General features: G+C 38.1%; 1 pseudogene across 1 annotated transcript in view; it reads left to right on the top strand.

Moving 5' to 3' along the window:
* The first annotated feature begins 2120 nt into the window (after positions 1–2120).
* LOC105544416 overlaps positions 2121–12967 on the top strand; it is a 28496-nt pseudogene continuing 17649 nt past the window's right edge. The window contains exon 1 of the transcript XR_001006754.1: positions 2121–2195. The product of XR_001006754.1 is annotated as an actin, clone 302-like (transcript). The remainder of the gene's footprint in view (positions 2196–12967) is intronic.

Genomic DNA, 12967 nt, shown 5'->3' on the forward strand with positions numbered 1-12967 from the left:
AATTCTCCTGCCTCAGCTTCCCGAGTAGCTGGGATTACAGACGGGCGCCACCACACTAGGCTAAGTTTTATATTTTGCAGATCACAAGGTCAGGAGTTCGAGACCAGCCTGGCCAACATGGTGAAACCCTGTCTCTACTACAAATATTTTCTAGGCTATAACTGAATGTCATTTGTTGAATAACTAACTCAGTGTAGGATGAAGTAATATAGCAGGAGAGACAGTCGTCTTTTGGCATTTGGTTTGAGGCCTATTTTGTAAGACATATTCTCAGGAGCCAAATACGAAACTGCACATGCGTTTGTGGTGTCCGGGGTGAAAACATTTTGTTAAAACCACATTCTCAGTTCTTTGTAAAGCACATAACACCCCTTAGGTGCCTGAACATACTCAGTTTAACATCACTATTTAAAAAATTATTGGCTCCTTATGGGTATTGTAATTCTGTAAATTTACTAACAGCAGGGGAGGACCTAAAAATATTGTCCTCCATCCAAATCAAAAATACATGTTTCCACTCTAGGTATTTGCATTTAAGATGTAAATGTAAGTATTCTTCGCAACAATTTTGTAGCTTAAGGTTGCACCAAGGAATTCTTTGGTAAGTATGAATCTTCATGAACAAGCCAACCAGGCAGGAACTGCTTTATGCCCTTAAGGCGTTCTTGGCAGCGAAGGGGCGGGGTAATGTCATAGGAGGGTTCTCTCTGCCCAATTCGTGGATGGTTGCAATTTCATAATTGGAAATTAATCTCTTAGCCTCAAGGCTTTTCTCCTAGGAGCGATGTCATATGCACATTTATTAGCTATTTATGTACACATGTATGACTAAGGTTGTCTGATTTGCTCCAATTTGCATAATTGGTTGGGGAGAAAAGCCCTTAGAAGAATGCAGGTGGGTATTGTCTTTTAAAGGTTAGTAAATAGAGGGGACAGCTCTAGAGGAAAGTGAAAACAGAAAAAGGAAGGGAAGCAAACTCCATTCTGGCATCCCTCATAATTTGCTCAAAGCTAGTCCTGTTCTTTGCCCATCATTAAGCAGCAGATCACTGTAGGGAAGTACGAAGTCATAGGAAACAGAGGAACCTGGCTTATGAAGGTGCTCTGATTTGACCTTTGTAAAATTTTGAATAGCCTTTCATCTCGTAAATGCATATAATGTATAACATCCATGAGAGCTTTGCTATTCTTCTAGTCACTTTCATCCTCACTCCTCCACACGTGTTGTCACCTGTTGTCTGATTCCACAAAGGACTCCATCCTCCCACACCTTACTTGGGCAATCTCCTGGCCTATATACTTCTCTGCTTTCCAATGAGAACCCTATTTTGTAGGAAAATCCATTCAGTGTGAAAAGATTTATGCTGATCTACTCATCTATTCTTGCTGGAACGTTACATGTTGGGGTTCTTTGGCCAGAGTTAGCTGTGCTAGTCATGGTGATGGGGCTGTTTTAAAATAAGAGGCTGATTTAACCTGTTATTTTATTTTTGAGATGGAGTCTCCCTCTGTTAGCCCAGGCTGGAGTACACTGGTGAGATCTTGGCTTACGGCAACCTCTGCCTCCTGGGTTCAAGTGATTTTCCTGCCTTAGCCTTCTGAGTAGCTGGGATTTTAACCTGTTATTGTTTTTAAAAAAACAAAACAGGTTTATTTGTGATTTGCTTAACATAAAATGAAATGTGATTCATTTGATATAAATTTATCGACTTGAATTATACGATTCAGGGTTAACTGGCCATTTTAAGGCCTCATTGGCCTGTTTAAACCAAGTGATGTAACTGAGAATGATCATCTGTGGAATCACTGAAAATGTCCATTTATTCATAGGGTAAAAATTGAGTCATGATTCTATTTTACACTCGTATTGTGCTTGCTAGTTTTTGAAATCCATTTTGAAGACAGTCAACAGCATTACTGAGTCCATTTCTCATGGACACGCACTATGCTCAGTGAGAATTGGTGGCTTAACCAAAGCTGCATATCTAAACATTTGAAATCAGGGAGAAATAGAATAAGTTCTACAAGAGAGGAACAAACAAAAGTGTTATAGAAATGCATGGGACAGAGAAATTAGCTCTGACTGAAGAAGACATGAGTATTCCACCACAGAGGTGGGAATGGAGAGTCTGGTGTTGAAGCAGAGCCTTGGAAGATGGTGGGATTTCAACGAAGTAGATGAAACAGAGAAGACTGTAAGAACGTGCACCTGGTGAGAGGGCCCAGGCATGCTTGTGGAGGGCCTAGGAAAACTGAGGAATTTGGTGTCAATCCTGTGGGCAGTGGGGGGCAGTTGAAGGTTCTTGAGGAGGGGCATGATATGACCAGAGCCATGAAGATAATTTCTGAACCACAAGTGGTGCGAGGTGGCACAGTAGTTTAGCACCCTGCATTTATTTAATATCAGTATGTAATTGATATTGAAATTAACATTGCTTCTTTGACTATCTCCTTTGGCAGGAACTACCATTGTCATACCATACCCGGGCTAACCCATTCTTATGACCTTTCTACTGAAAAATGCAAAGTACCTTGGCTTTTTGTTTAGTGCATATCGAGAGGCAGAGAGCATTTCTCTTCTTGTTTCTTCTTGGCAACATCTATTAGCCTATTCCTAATGCACTGTGTGGCATAGCTTATTAGGTTGTGTTTTTGGTGTTACCCCAATTTTGAGATATGAACCTGTCATTAAAACACAGCCCTGTGAGTCAGAAAAAATAGACACGTTAGTGTGAATGGATGTATACTTTCTGGTCATTTAGAGAGGTGACATCATTGTCATATGCTCTAAGTTTGTTTGCAATATTTTGTTAATCACAAAGTGAATAGTGAAGGGGATGGTGTGCAAGACAAGGGAAAAAGATGGAGGGGCATTTCAAAACTTGCCAGAGTGTGTAGTATAATTTCATTGAAAAAAATATGATAACAAATCAACTCCACTAAGCAACTGTATGTAGGAGTAGGAAGAGTAGAAAAGAGATGGGTGTCAGAGAGACAATTGCAAAGCTAGAAAAATGGTCTGTCTGTATGGGTGGTAAAGGTATTATAGTATGAAATGGAGTAAATAACAATGTTACTAGAATTATAATAACAATGCTTATTAATTATAATAACAATACTTATGAATTAATTAATTAATAACTATTAATTAACCAAATAGCAGACACTGTGCCGAGCGACACATATTCCTTATATCACTTAGTTCTTATTATAACCCTGTGAAATGCAAATGAGTCTTTTCCTATGCCAGCTCAGGAAAGAAAATCCCAGAGAGATTAACTCACTGAAGATCACTCAACTAGTAAATAGCAGAACTAGACTGCTCATTAACCTCAGTAAGACCCAAAGGGGGGACACGAGAGAGACATTCTGGGGACAAGCTTGATCTTCAGACTGACACAAACTTAGGTCCATAGAAACCATGCCCTGGGGGTTACTGACAAGTAGTCTGTGAACTTCATATCAGCGTCAGGGATTCCAGATTTCTCCAGGAGGTCCTCAATGGTGGAATCAGAACAGTGGAGGGCACAGTAGAGGAGTAACTAAGCCCAGTTTTGGATCCATGAAGGGAAGATTTAGTATTTTGCCAGCCAGTGGAATAACTCATTTCTGTTATCAGGGTATGTGGGGATAGGGAGCTCTCGCAGCCTCTTCCTTCAACAGTCAGTAAACAGAAATGGTGTGAGAGAGACAAGCAAACAAGACTGGAGTTGCCATCCAGAGATGGGCACCCCCGTGGTGGACATAGACCTTGGAATTAAAATGACCTTGGTTGAGGATGGCTACTCAGTATTGAAATAAAAGGTAGAAAGGTTCATGAGTAGGGATTTGAAAACCTGGAAGGTTGGTTTATAGGAGGAAGCATGGGCATCAATAGTCAAGGCAGCACAATCGTGACAGAACTGAGAGTGAGAGCCCTGGACTGCCTAAGTGAGGATCAGTCAATTCCACACTATTTAAAACTAAGGTGAGTAGCTGCTGTGATCCTAGCCCTGTGATGGGAACGGAGAAAGCTGGATACAGGGAGGCGTAAGATATACTTCCTGACTCCAAAGGGGTGGAAACACTGCTTAGAGAGATGACACAAATGCACATGAAATCATTACAAACGGAACAAATTTGTATTTAATCAAACACTAAATTGATGCTTTATGAAGGTCTCATTTTTGTTTGGGGGAGGAGTTATTCTTTCAATGTCTGAATGCTCAGTAACATTCTGCCTTCCCAGTTCGCCCTGTTTTCACTTCCCCTTAAGCTGCTATGGGCTCTTTTCTTTTAGGAGATTCCACTACTAATGAATGCTTTGAAGAAATAGTATTAGTTTAGGGCGGAACAATGGTGGTCACAGGACTGTCTTGGGAGGGGTTTTGGGCTAGCTCCCATAATCTTCTTTATCACTTGTATAAAATCTCTGTATAGAGTTTTGGGCAGAACTTTGAGCAGCACACTTGATTGTCCACTTTGTATGGAAGGAAAAGTGACCTTAGGTAGAAATAGGTAGTGGTGAATGATTTGGCTAGTTTGTTCCGGGCCTGAAAGGACCAGAATGGGAAGAGTGAGGACAAGGAAGTGGGGAAAGAGATATGTGGGCCCTATAGATGGTGGGCATCAGTATGCAGATCTGTCTGTCTTGTGGTGATGCTCAGCAAGCCTCTTTTGCAGAAGGGGATCTCAACCATCAGGTGGACAAGATGAGTAAACCTGTGGATGTCAGCCAACATTTCTTCCTGGTTATTGCAGTACCAGTGCAAGTTGGCATTCAATGGTGGCAGGAATAGAAGTATGCAAACACCTAACAGAATGGGATTCAGTTCACAAAGAGCTTATCTAGCCAGTGCTGAATGTCAGCCTCAGAGACTGATGCTAACACCTCAGTTGAGGAAAACAGCAGCAATTTGTCCTTACCAGAGGTTACATCTACACCAAATATGAATCAACACTTCAGCATGCCTGATCTATCAATATGGGTTCTCACAACATTTCCTCAGATAAGGGACCAATTTTGCTGCAAAGGACATAGAGCAATGATTACAGGATTCACTGGTTCCACCATATATCCCATCACCCAGAAGCAGCTGGCTAGCTGAATGATGCAGTGGACTTAAAGGCTCAGTTAAGTGGCCCTCTCCGAGAACACATTCTGAAGGTTAGAGCATGGTCCTCAGTTTGGGTGTATATGCATTGAAATAAGGACTGATATATGGTGCTCTGTCCTTAATGGCTAGAAAACACAGGTCTGGTAACCAAGGAAATAGAAGTGATCCCTACATGATCATCCCCAGTGACCTATTTGTGAAATTTGTTCTTCCTATCTTCTAACCTTAGGCTCTGTTAGGTTAGAGAACATCGTTCCCAGTAAGGGCTGTCTCCACCAGCGAAGTGAGGATTCTACCGAATTTGAAGCTGGGTCTACCACCTGGCCACCTTGGACTCCTCATGCCAGTGGATCAGAAGGGAGTTATAGTAATGTCGGGGTAAGTAACCTGCTTTTCTTGAGGGGAGAGGGTTGATACTACATAATGGGAACAGGGAGGAATATGCTTACTTGTATATCTTCTATCTCTTTATTCTTCTGATTGCTGAGAGATTGCCTCTTTGTCTGATTTTCTAATTCACGAATTTATTCTTTAGCTATTTCTTCCTTTCTTTATCCCATCTTTGGTGTAGTTTTTCAGTTATTATACCTCATATATTTTCATTTTTAATGATTTTTTATTCTTCTTATTACTAATAGCTTGTTACATCTCTTTAAGTATATTTATCATGTTTACATAACATTCTTGTTCTCTCTCTTTTAACACTTTTGTTTCAAATGGTATATCTTAAAGATTTTTGGATTTTTTGAGGTAGTTTTAAATTGCACTATTATTATTTTATTTTATTTTTGCTTTATTTATTTATTTATTTATTTTTTATTATTATTATACTTTAAGTTCTAGGGTACATGTGCATAACGTGCAGGTTTGTTACCAAAAAAAAAAAATTAAATCCATATGGACGGCAGATATAAATGTGAAAAGTAAAACAAAAAAGCTGTTAGAGTAAAATGTAGGAGAACTTCAAAAATAAATAAATAAATAAATAAATAAATAAATAAATAAATAAATTGCACTATTATTTTTGATTTTTAATTTAGGTTTCTCTTTAAATGTTTTAATAAACAGAGGGGAAGGGCCGAAGGCCAGGTCCTAGCCTAGGCTAAGTTATCCTGATACATTTAAGGATAAGTGAGGGTCTAATGCCTGAGGGCAGATGCTTATTCCTATAGACTATCTTTCAAGGTTCTCAAACTCCTATCCACAGATCTTTCCGCCATTTAAAATTAGTTCTTGTGTGTGGTGTGAAATAGAGTGTAAGTGCAGATAGGAGTCTAAGTTTAAAAAAAAAAATTTTATGGATATCCAATTGTTCCAGTACCATTTGTTAAAAGATATTTTCTTTGCTTTAAATTGCTTTGGTTCCTTTATCATAAACAATTTGCTTTATATGTATGGATCTATTTCTGGCCTCTCAATTCTAGCTCATTGACCTGTTTGTCTATCTTCTTGTCAATACTACACTGTCTTGATTACCAAAGCTTTGCAATAAGTCTTGAGGTGAGGTAGTGTGAGTTCTCCAACATTGCTCTTTCTGAAAATTGTTTTGACTATTCTAGGTCCTTTGTCTTTTCATATAAATGTTAAAATCAGCTTTTCTATGATCCTTTTTCTATTCTTTTTCTATAAAAATGCTGGTCTGGCATGTGATTGGGATGACAGCAGATCTACATACCAATTTAGGGAGAACATTCAAGCTTATAATATTAAGTATTCTGGTGCATGAACATGGGAAATGTCTCCGGTTTTCAAAATGAGCAAATTGAGGTTTAGAAAGCCTAAATAACTTGATAGGGTTATAGACCTGAAAGCAGCAGAAGCTTTTTAAATCTGTTTACAATTAATTGACTCACCAGAATAGCCTACACTCTTCTTTTCCTCTGCAAATCACATTAACTGCTACCCCATGGCATTGTAAACTTTTTTGGCTAATCTGTTTCTGTCTAACACGTCTGCTTCTGCCAGATACATTTTAGACTTATCTAGAGTCAGTTGTGTTTTTTCTAGTATCTAGTTTTTGAAATAGAGTTTGTTGTTAGAATTAAATAATTTAAATAGTACACATTATAACCTAGCAATTCCATTTTTTAAAAATTTATCCTGTCAGAGATGCACAAAATGATTTTGATACGACAATATTTATCATAGTCTTAAAACTAATACTCCCCACTAGGAAACAGTCTAAGTGTCTCATAAAAGGAAATGATTACGAACATTTGGTATTTTTATATGATGGCTACTATTCAGCCATTATAAACCACATATTCAAAGAATGTTTAATAATATGTGGGAATTCCTATATAAAATATTTGAAGACAAAAGCTGCTTTTTGACTTAAAGTGAGGTTACATCCTGATAAACCCATCATAAGTTGAAAATATCGTAAGAGGAAAATGGATTTAATACACCTAGCCTACCCTACTTTAAATATGCTCAGAACATTTATACTAGCCTATGATGTAAATGATTAGTTGGGCAAAATCATCTCTCAAATACTGTTTTTAGTAAGGTAACAAATATCTCACGCAATTTGTTGAATACTGTACTGAAAATGAAAAACAGTGTTTGTTTGGGTACTTGAAGTATGGTTTCTTCTGAATGCGTTTCACTTCTGTAACATCATAAAATAAAAAAAAAGTGAGTCAAGGGCCATCTGTACATGTATAGAAGAATCCTAGTATTTACAGTATTCCTGAATTTGCTACTCTTGCCTGTGTAGCATCCTGTGATCTTTCTTGTTATTTCAGGGGCATAGTTCCACAATCACTTCAATTCTCTGTGTAAGAGACACCTATGACAAAGATGGCATACACACAAACACTGACTTTATACTCCTCCACCCCCAGTGACTTTGTCACAAGGCAATTCTGTTGTAATTGAACCAGGGTGGGGGGTGTGATGGGGGACTGGTGTAAGTCCTGTAATCCAAAGGCACAAAGGCGTGAGAACCAGGAACTTCAATGTCCAAGGGCAGGAGGAGATGAATGTCCCAGTTCATAAAGACTGGAAAGAGGAAAATTGGTCTTTCTCTGCCTTATGTTCTATTTGAGCCCTCATTGGATTGGAGACTAAGTTTCTTTACTTAGTCTAACAATTCAAAATGCTAATCTCTTCTGGAGATACTCTCACAGGCACACCCAGAAATAATGTTTCAGCAGCTACCTGGGCATCCCTCAGCCCAGTCAAGTTGACACATAAAATTAACCACCACACCCATAAAGTGCATTCAGATCTCTGACCTCATCCTATGCCTTTTAGATGCTATTCTCTCTCCCTCCTACCATGGTTTTGATTCTGCTATGTAGTTTGTGAAAAACAATTTTCTTAACTCCCATGATTAAGGCCATTTCATGGCATTTAATTTCCCCTATGGGATCTTACCATCATTGGGTAGAACATCCAGTGTGATGTGTTTCGTACTGCAGAGCTGGCCATATCGATTTCTGTTTTTACAAGTGATGCTAGGTAAATCCTGTGGCATTTTAGATAACAGCTGTATGACCCTATTGTTCACACTCAAATGATGAATTATCTGCCCCAATAAAACAATGAGGAAATATCCCCCAAAATAAGCAGGACTAACTTTATCTCAGGATTCTCATATCTCCTATTCATTTGTTCATAATTTCCCAGAGAAATTAGATGTATTACTTCAATGCTTATAATATCAGAATTAGAAAGATAAAGAATCTATGCTTAGAGGAAGGTAAAAATGAAATTGGGGCATAAGTAATGCTCACACATGAAAAGAGGTGAGTTATTCAGTACAGTCACTGGCTTGATAAGATAGAAGAAACCTCATGGGTACTATCTGATAAGGACTAAGTAAAGAAACTGCCAAAGATGATTGTGAGCGTTTGAATGGGACATGGTGTGGGGTAAGTGGATTTGATGCTATATTTTCCCTACTCCTTTAGCTCTTAGGTTGTGCAAATGTCTGTTATAAAGAGAAGTATAACTACAGTATAAATTCACCAAGGAGCCATGTGGAATCTCGAAAGTGACCTGGATGTGATCCTCCGACTACGTTCCATTCCTGTTCCTCCATACTGGCAGTATTCCAGGACCTGAAAAACATGACTTGCTGTGGAACTTGGCAAAATCCCCCTGGAGGAAGCTACTAGTCATTGATTTAAAGTGGACAGAAAGTCTGCTTCAAACACTTGTTTAAGCAGTTTCCCTCTTATTAATTTATTTAGTTGTTACAATGATCCAGTGAAGTGGGTACCATCATCCATCTCATTTTATGTATGAAGAAACTGGCCTAGGGGTATTAAACTATTAACAGATATAAATTCTAACCTAGAAATTCCATTTAAAAATTTTATTCTGTCAGAGAGGGGAACAAAGATTTTAGTATGATAATATTGATTATTGTCTTATTACTAATACTCTCCATTGAGAAACAACCTAAGTGTCTCAAAAAAAAAAAAGAAATTATTAAGAACATTTGGTATTTTTATATGATGGCTACTATTCAGCCATTATAACTTGCCTAGTTCACACAGCTAAAAGCTGTCAGAGCTGGGGTTTGAACCTAGGAATTTCTTTTTTGTAAAGTCCACACTTTTAGCTATAGCCTGTCTCCAATTATATGAGATATATCATATGATGCTGATAGCACAAAGGAAAAGTTTAAAGAAATTTATTAGCTTGCATTTTATCTGTCTATTTACAGTTGCAATGTTTTCTTCTTTCTTGAAATGACTAGTTCTCAATTTAGCAATATCCTGGGGATGAATTTAGGAATCCCATAATCCCATTGCTACGTATTTTACTTGGACTTACTACTTACAGCAAATGACTAAAAATACAATAGGGCAAGATACATTATTCTCTGTTGTTAAGCCATGTAGTCCAGTGAAAAGAAAAACAAGAAATATAACCTTAATTCCTTCTATAACATTTTCCCTCATTCCTGAGCAAGCGTGGTGCTTCCAGAAAAGCAATTATATTCGCAGCTATAGGTGAAGTAACCTAGGAGAGAAATTTAGTCTGGATGCTTCCTTGTGATGCTTTGCCTGACTATTTCCTTCAAAGTTTTAGGAACCAAACTCAGGAGTCCCTTCCTCCAGGAAGCCCCTTCCTCCCTCAGCTCTGCCTGATTATGTGCCACTCCTCCACACTCCCAGAGTGCTTTGCACTCTTCCGTCATTGCACTTGTACTGTAATTGTTGGTTTATATGCCGAGGAACTGAGACTGAGCCTGATGAACTGTGCATGCCTAAGAAAGTTTACTAAATGAATGGATGAGTGAATGAGGGAATGAAGAGGACAGGAGGATGGAGAGATCCAGAGTTAAATTACCATGTTCGGTTTTAAACTTTGGTGTCTTCTGAGGACAAGGACTATGCTTCATTCATAGCACCAGGCTTGGCACATTAGCCTTGTTCACTGTTCTAGGATGACTGTTGTTTAATATGTGAGGATGAAACTGTCACTATGTTAGATAAGGTGTATATATGAACGGTTTGCCTCAGGTGGCAGCTATGCCTTCCCAACAGCTTTTCTACCAACTCTTTTTATTCTTAGTAAAAATATCTGAACTGTTTCCAGGATGAGAGGTTGACATGTTTGACAGAATGAATTTTGGAAAGAACAACTTATGTCTGGATAATAATGAATAGCCCAGTTCATCCTGTATTAAGTCCAGGTGGAGAAGTAGTGAGAGGAGAAATTAAAAAGACAGTTGTGGAATGCTCTAATAGCCAGTCAGGCTGACTAATTTGTATTTTGTCCTGGAGACAAAAAGGACCAAACAAAGCTGTTGAGTTATAAAATAACAAGAGCACATATTTACTATAAGAGAGATTTTTTAAAAAGACACTTAAATGAGTTTATTATCTGTTTGAAATGTATCTTAAGGTGCTGGATTTGGTAACTCTATTGGTAACCACTTTATTTTACCTTAAGAAATGTCTCAGTGCTTGGCATATTGTAGGAACTCAATAAATATGAGTGCATGAATGACATCAGAAAATTACCTACTGCAATAAATAAATAAACAAATTCACCACCAAATATGGTGGCCTGCACCTGTAGTCCCAGTTACTTGAGAGGCTGAGGTGAGAGGATTACTTGAGCCCAGGAATTGAAACCCAGCCTGGACAACATAGCGAGACCCCCATGTCAAACAAAACAAAACAAAACAATTTTTAATAAGCCTGTTGCTATAAAAAAAAATCAGAGGAATAATGTTAACGTGTTTTTGACCAAAAAGATAGAGTAAATAGCAAATGTAAGCTCAGTTTGATAAGCTGAAGAGGAATCTGATCAGTGATATATCAAGCCAGGAAAGGAAGGACAGTATAGGGGAACAGTCAGCGAACGTTTTCTGTTAGAGCCAAGTAGTAAATAATAAGCTATGCAGACCACATACTGTTTCTATTGCATATTCTTGTCTGTTTTTTCTTTTTCCTCACAACTCTTTGAAAATGTAAAAACATTCTTAGCCCAAAGACTGTATAAACTCGGGCTTCATGCCAGATTTTGCCCAGGACCTCTGCTCTAGGACTTTGGGCCACTAATAAACCTTTTCTTGATTCTTCCCCACCCTTTTTGTTTATATAATGATTAATCTCTTTTTTATGGGTCATAGTAGATTTCAAATTTTGATAGGAACCCTTTAATTGTACTAAAAGTCAACATTAGTAACCTTATGAAAATATAATAAATAAATTAGTTAACCTCAGGGACAGCATCCCTCCCAAATAGGAAGCAAAGAAGCAAGAGAAATGTGGGTCTTTTAATGGCCCTCATAAAGGAGGAGGAGAAAGAGACAGAGAAGATATGAAAACAGAAAGGGCAGCATTTTACAGATGAAAACCAAGTTAACCCAGTGCTACTTATTAAAAGCTCCCAAGTGTTTACTTTAAAAAGAAAATAGGGAATTAATTGTCTTGGCTGAATTTTGACCTGGAAATAAATACTCTTTCTTCTGATCTCATCTAAACAATCCCATTTCATAGAATCATGGGATGTATTTTCACAGGATGCTGTTTTATAATAAGATATTTTAAACTTATTTTATAAATCAGCTCTGAGTGAAGAAGCCGAACCACAAAACTGTATAAGTTTGCCCCAAATCAATTCCAGTTTCACAACTTATTTCATAAACATAGTGGACAGAAAAGAGCAACCTATCCCTTGTCATAACATTTTAATAGACAGTGGGTTCACTGACCTCAACTTTTTGGAAAATGCTGTGGGCAAGAGAGAGGGTATTTTGGTCGGTGACCTTGATATTCCTCCTTGGATTGGCTGTTCAAAGAAAATAAATATAGAACTCAGATGTATTGTGGAGCTGGTCCCTTCCTTTCATCCCATTTTGAAAATGCTGAATATATATTCTTGAGTTGGTTGAACCCTTCAGGATGATGTTGATACCCCGGAGTTTCTCTGGCCTAAGGACAGAAACAAATGAGGACTAATATGGTGGGATGCTTTAGAAGAAGCCCCCAAACAACGAATCTCTGCGGAAAGAGGTGATAGTGCTGCTGAGGGAATTTGAATTTCAAGGCCCTCCCTGGATTATTTTCTCAGTTTGAAACATTTAGAGAGGAGTGCAAACAAAATTTCTGAAAGCAAACAGCCCGAAGAACAGACTGATTATCACAAGGAATGTGGAAAAAGAGAGTGGAGGAGAAATAGAGAAAAAATATCTCCTGCTTAGAGCACTCTCCATTCTAAACTTGTTTGTTATAGAGGTTGGTGATTTTAGCTTTTTTTTTCAGTGAATGGCTCAAGTGCAGCTGTTTGTATAAATACACGGATGACCCAAGTGGTTAAGAGATAAACCATAAAGAAGTTCAAAGCTTGCATTGGAAATTTTCAAGACGCAATAGTGAGATATAGCAATTTTGCATATCCTT

Source organism: Mandrillus leucophaeus, unplaced genomic scaffold (genome assembly GCF_000951045.1).
Source record: "Mandrillus leucophaeus isolate KB7577 unplaced genomic scaffold, Mleu.le_1.0 Scaffold3, whole genome shotgun sequence".
Classification (NCBI taxonomy): domain Eukaryota; kingdom Metazoa; phylum Chordata; class Mammalia; order Primates; family Cercopithecidae; genus Mandrillus; species Mandrillus leucophaeus.